Consider the following 6979-nt stretch of genomic DNA (forward strand, 5'->3'; position numbering starts at 1 on the left):
ACATACATTAACGCTAATTTTAAGAGATGATCGCATACTTTGATCATTTTGTTATTACGTCGTTAACTCTATTTTCTCGCATGGCTTTCAAAAATAGATTAAATTTTTTAGAAGATTACAAGTTCAATTATTATGACCATAAAAATCAGTAGAGTTAACATGTTAATAGAATGATTAAAATGGAATATTCTTGATAGTTTGAGGACTAATATAAAATATTTTAAATATTAATGACTAATTTAAATTAAAAGTCATTGTTTAAAGACTGATGTAAAATATTTTAAAATTTAAGGAAAAATATAAAATAAAAATCATAATTTGAAAATATTATATAGTTAACTCTAATTTTATGGATTAACTTTCAATATATCATCTAAAAGATTTATAAATGATGTCATGTGTCTAATTATTTAAAATTTAAAAATTGAGCTTATTAAACGATCTCAGTGATAAAAAGAAAGTGTTGTTTTCTTTAGAGGTGGATCCACGTGTATTTAAGAGTGGGCACTTGCCAACGTTGAAATTCAATGTTCTTTGATTAGTTGTTTATTTTACTAATAGTATCCACTCTGATTTTATTTGTGTCCATCCTGTTCTAAAATTGTATTATTAACATGTGTGTGTTTACCCGCAAAATTATTTTTGGATCCGTCACTGATTTTCTCTAGAGGTTCTGAGATCAAGTAGTTGTCTCTACATAATATGCGTGTCGTCAATAACTAAAAAAAATTATAAACAAATATTACTTTGTAAACCCTCTAAACTATTAAAATAAATCTAAATATTAAAAAAATAAAGCATTTGATATTACTTTAACAGTATTTCTAGAATTGTTTTTTACAGATAATATATTAAAAAATAATTAAGTTTAAATTTAAACAATTATTTTATGACTTTATTTTAATAATAATAATAATTAAATATGAATAACTAATCACAATTAAATGTTTTTCATGATTTTGATTGAAATAATAATAAATTTAGTGTTTAATGTCTACATATTATATCAATTTGGTCTTGATTTTATGTACAGTTGGTTGCTAACACACTAAATATTTATGGTAAAGCTGTATCATTGCTATATATAAACCAGCTATCATTCATCTGAAATGAAATGCCAAGGGAAAGGGAAATTTCTGTACATAAAATGAAATTTAAGCTGAAGAATTTCTTCAGTTTCTTGAGGACATGATCTCAAGAGCCTCTCTTTTTTGTCCAACCACATTGAACACCGTTGCAGCGATGTGCGATGGGGTCAGACCAGCTTCGGCCAACTGGTCGGCCAGCGAGCCATGGTCGATGTATTGATCTGGAAGAACCACCGGTCTCCACTGCAAAGAAACGAGATATTAAACGGCTATATAAACTTCTAATTATGAACATTCGGATTCCTGATATTTGATTTGCATACCTTTACTTTGCCATCAAGAAGACCATCAAGAGCTAGGAACTGTGCCACATGAGAACCAAAGCCCCCGATCGACCCTTCTTCGACTGTGATCAGAACTGCATGCGATTTTGCCAGTCCCCGGATTAGGGAGTGATCCAATGGTTTACAAAATCGTGCGTCCGCGACAGTTGGCTTTAAGCCGTGGGATTCCAATAACGAGGCAGCTGCTAAGCAGCTTTGAACTGCAGTTCCATAGCCTAATAGTGCCACTCTGTCCCCTTCAATCAGTACCCTTCCTTTGCCGATCTGTAAGGACATTATATGCATTTCGAATTAAGTTCAGTATGTTTAGTCTTCCTGTATTTACGAATAGGAATATGTAGATATTTGATCGAAAGTCACCTCAAGAGGAATCCCTTTGTTCCTTGGCGGCAACTGAACTCCGATCCCATTTCCTCTTGGGTAACGGAAACAGCTAGGACGGTCGTCTATGGCTGCAGCGGTGGCAACCATATTTTTTATTGCTGCTAAGCTATTTTATGGCAAATGATGCCGCCATCCCCCAGTAAAGCTGTTTTAAGAGTAAACAAATGATTATTATAAAAAAAAAAAGTAAACAAATGATGTTTTAGGTTTCTGTTTACACCATGAGGTTATATTTCTTGTATCCTTTAACTTGAAACTAAGTCAATCTTTTGACTTGGATAATTTTTTGTGTATATAATATAGCCAATATATATGATTAAGTTTAGAATGTTATGGCTATTATCTTTTGTAAGTTTGAACATTGTACAAACTTTTGATGGTTAATGTTATACTTCTTTTTGTTATGTAGTATATGCCTTGCAAGTAATGTGGTAGTTTTCGAATATGTTAATTACTTTTTATAAATTTACGTATTATATTTTAGATAAATTGTGTAAAATTTAATTAAATGTTAAAAATCCCTAATATTGAACATTTAATTAAATGTTGAAGTAAAATTTTAATATATTTTTAGATAAATTATGTAAAATTTAATATTAATTAAAATTAAAATAATACATGATATATTTAAATAATAAAATAATATATTATCGATGAATTTTATATAAATAATTTTTATTTAAATATATTATAGATGGATTTTTATATAAATAATTTTTATATAAATAATTTTTATTTAATAATTAGAACAAAATATAGAACAAGGTCAATTTGGTAAAATCCACATGTCAGTAATCTTTTATTCCTTCAATCAAACACTGTAATCTTACATTACTGCCAAATAAACCAAACACAGTAATGTAACATTCCCAGTAATGTGTTAGGTAATGTTACATTCCAGTAATCCTATTCTCACTGGTAATCTTATATTCTGTGAACCAAACGCACCCTTATTTTAATTATGGATAAATCAACTGTTTTTCTTCATTTCTAGAGCTGCATTTGATTATTATTACATAGATGGATAAGAATAGAAACACAATTTTATGTTATAAAAAGAATTTATATGATTTTTAGGATAAATTTATAAAATATTAAGAATAAAATTATATTATCATAAAAATATAAAATATATATAAATTATTCGAGAATTTAAAATTTCTTATTTCAACAGTCTATCCGATCTATCAGTACCGTTATAAGATCGAAGTTGAGGTGGGAGGTCGTTTTTTTATTGGACCACGTGGATTGAAAAATCATAAATGGATAGATTATGTCTTGTTGAGAAGATTATTATTTTTTATTTCAAAAAAAATAAGAGAAAATCGCCTCAGTGACCCAAAAAAAGTTATAATATACGATTTTAACCAATTTTTTTTGGATTTGCCAAAATGACCAACAAAATCGCAACGCGAAATAAAAATCGCAACGCGATCCCCAGAATCGCAAATCAGTTTCCAAAATCGCAACGCGATTCTTGAAAATCGCAATGCGATAGTACAAATTCGCATTGCGATTTTCCAAAATCGCAACGCGAATATGAAAATCGCAACGCGAACACATAAATCGCAACGCGTATCCGTAAATCGCAACGTGTATCCGTATATCGCAACGCGTATCCGTAAATCGCAATGCGTATCCGTATATCGCAACGCGTATCCGTAAATCGCAACGATAATCCGTAAATCGCAACGAGAATCTGTAAATCGCAACGATAATCCGTAAATCGCAACGAGAATCTGTAAATCGCAACGATAATCCGTAAATCGCAACGAGAATCTGTAAATCGCAACGATAATCCGTAAATCGCAACGAGAATCTGTAAATCGCAACGATAATCCGTAAATCGCAACGAGAATCTGTAAATCACAACACTGAAATTTTGGGTATATAACACTGAAATCATAAACTAAATCCCTAAATCGCAACTCATTCCATCTCAATCTATCACTCTCTCCGGCGACATCCGTTCCTATATCCAACGACATCCTTCCCAATCCGGCAACAGGTTTTAGTTTCGCAGCTCGTCTGTTTAGTAAATTAATTTACAACCATGAAATCATCTAATGTTGATCATGTTTGGATAGATTTGTGTTTTGGAGGGTCATGGGATAATGTTCATGGTGTTTTACAATATATGCCTTTACCCATGAATCTTCAACTAAAATTGTCTTTACAAAAGTTAACTTATGAAACTCTAATGCTACGTGTTTCAAATAAATTGAATTTAGAGCCCCTAAGTGGATTTAGGCTATCTTATCAGAGAAATGGTAAAGTTTATTTGTTAACCGACAATGAAGATGTTGAACGATTCATTGCTTACATTAGTGTTTCACAAGATGATGTTACATTGTATGTTGTTGAACCTAGAAGTAGTATTGTTGGGTCAGTAGCGGGTAGTAATCAACTAAGTTTTTCTCAAAACCCATAACCTTTCTCTAATCCAAATCCCAATCAACTTTCAGCACCAAATTCCGGTTTTCGTATTGACCAGTTAGACGATGATGAGCCAACAGAAAAAATTGTGAGTACTAGTCAGTATTCGAAATTTGGTCTTGGTCAATATCCGGACTTTGATATTGGTCAATACACAGATTTTGATGATGTTTCAAAAGAAGAAACAGACCCTGCGTGTAATGATTTTGATATTGGTCAATACCCGAATTTTGATGATGAAACAGCCGTTGCCGAAGAATGTATTGTTGATGATAATGAGGAGGAAGTTACGACTGTGAATGAACATGTTGAACATCCATTCTGTAATTCATATAATCCTGAAGAAGAAAAAGAAGAAGAAAAAATCCCCGAAGAAAAGAAAATGCCACGGGCGTATAACTGGAATATGCCAGAATTACTTCAGATACCGGAAGAAGAGTTGGTAAAGAAAGCAGTTGATTGTTACACAAAAGTTATTCGTATCAAGAAAGATGATTGTTTTGATACAAAGGAAGACTTGAAGATAGCTTTGTATACGAAATGTGTGGAAGATGGCTATCAACTAAAAGTTAACAAATCAAGCAAAGATCGTTTCGAAACAAGGTGTATGATTGACAAAAACTGTATGTGGCGAATGATTGCAAAGAGAATAAAAGATTGCGAAATGTTTCAAGTTAGGACTTTTATTGATAAACATACATGTTCAAGAACCCAAGTTTTTCCTCACCATAGACAGGCAAACAAAAAGGTGTTGGGTGGTTTTCTGGCTGAGTTAATGTTTTTGAATGGCAGGGTATATCGGGGACATGAAATTATGACTGACATGAATGCTCGGTTCAAGATTAGTATATCATATTCTCAAGCTTGGAGAGCCAAATGTTATGCCTTGGAATTGTTGAGGGGGTCGCCAGAAGCATCGTTTGCCCAACTGCCGGCTTATTGTCACAATTTAAAGCTGAAAAATCCTGGGTCGGTAACTCATATCAAAACAGATAGAGATGGACGCTTTGAGTTGCTGTTTATCGCCATTGGTGCTACGGTTAGTAAATCAATATAATTTTGTTGACTCATTTTTGTTAGTTACATGCATTTCACATTTAAATGATTATATTTCTTGTGTATATTATTTTGTAGATTCGTTCGTTTATTACTTGCATGCGCCCAGTTATTATAGTTGACGGAGCACATTTGAAAGGTCGATACCTTGGAGTAAACTTATTAGCAGTAGCCATGGATGCTAACAATGGGATATTGCCAATAGCTTACGGGGTTGGCAAATCTGAAACCTCTGATTCATGGACATGGTTTATGGGGCATCTTAGGGATTGCATAGGTCCTATTAGCAATCTGACAATCATATCCGATAGGGCAAACTCAATTGACAACGCTGTTAGAAGGTGTTTCCCAGATGCTTTTCATGGACTTTGTGGTGTTCATTTGTATAGAAATCTAAAATCAAGGTCTGCTGGTATAAAAAAGCACAAATGGACATACTGGAAGGCTGTAAAAGCTTATCGGGAAGTGGATTTCAATAAGCATATAAATTGTTTAAGACGTGTTTTGCCTCAGTGTGCTCAAACACTAGAAGATGTCGGGTTTGAAAGATGGTCAAGAGTACATCAACTTGGAGCAAGATATGGTTTCATGACGTCTAATAGTGCAGAATCAATCAACGCTCTAAGTCGTCATTCCCGGAAATTACCCATTACTATGTTAATGGAGTTTTTTCGAGCCTCTATTCAACAGTGGTACTACAAGAAAAGAAACCATGCAGGTATTATTTCTTTGAATTCGTAACTTATCATATTTATATATTTTACTAAGTATTGTTTATTTAAATTTACAGGAACATTGGAACATCGTGTTACACCATGGACTGAAAAAAAGATAACGAAACGTGTTGTGAAGTCAACGTCATGGAGAGTTGAACCATGTTCAAACACTTTGTTTCAAGTACTGGATAATAACTTAAATGGGCTAGTCGATCTAAATGCAAAGACGTGTAGTTGTATGAAATGGCAAACATCTGGTTATCCGTGTGGCCATGTTATAAAAGTTGCTCTTCATTTAAACCAAGATGATTCAAGCGCATACGCTATGGATTGCTACACTACAGAAGTTTATCGACAGACTTATGCCGAGATTGTCTACCCTATTCCACATCCTTCTGAGTGGGACATACCAGATGACTTACAAACAGTTTTGCCACCAGCCATGGACAGAAGGCTACCTGGCCGACCAAAAAGTCACGATCGTATACCGTCTAAGGGTGAAGAGAAGAAGAGATCGACATGTAGTCGGTGCAAGGAAAGTGGTCATACAAGGTTGACATGTGGATCACCAGTGCCATCAAAATCATCTTTTCCTCTACCAAAATATGGATCCTCATCAAAATCACAATTGGCTTCACCTTTTGGGACTGTTAACTTAGGTGATTTTTAAATGCAAACGTTGTATTATGTGGATTTTATGTGTGAACTTTTAACATTTTCAGTTGAATTAATGACTCAGGCCAACCATTTTGACTTAACCAACTCTTGTTATTCAGTTGTTATCACTATTAGGCATGCATTTGACTATCGCAACACGGAAATTACAATCGCAACGAGAGAATCGCAATGCGAAATGAAAATCCCAACATGAAAATCGCAATGCGGAAATGAAAATCGCAATGCGAAATGAAAATCGCAATGCGAAATGAAAATCGCAACGAGAGAATCGCAATGC

The 6979-nt window shown here is 33.5% G+C and overlaps 1 long non-coding RNA gene across 1 annotated transcript; it reads right to left on the reverse strand.

Moving 5' to 3' along the window:
- Positions 1 to 1085: 1085 nt before the first annotated feature.
- Positions 1086 to 1902, reverse strand: LOC120115652. Its single transcript, XR_005515494.1, has 3 exons — positions 1793 to 1902; positions 1412 to 1696; positions 1086 to 1331 (listed from the first exon to the last, which is right to left on the reverse strand). It is a non-coding gene; the product is annotated as an uncharacterized LOC120115652 (long non-coding RNA).
- Positions 1903 to 6979: the final 5077 nt, after the last annotated feature.

The sequence above is a fragment of the Hibiscus syriacus genome, unplaced genomic scaffold (genome assembly GCF_006381635.1).
Source record: "Hibiscus syriacus cultivar Baekdansim isolate YM2019G1 unplaced genomic scaffold, ASM638163v2 tig00110270_pilon, whole genome shotgun sequence".
NCBI classification, from domain to species: domain Eukaryota; kingdom Viridiplantae; phylum Streptophyta; class Magnoliopsida; order Malvales; family Malvaceae; genus Hibiscus; species Hibiscus syriacus.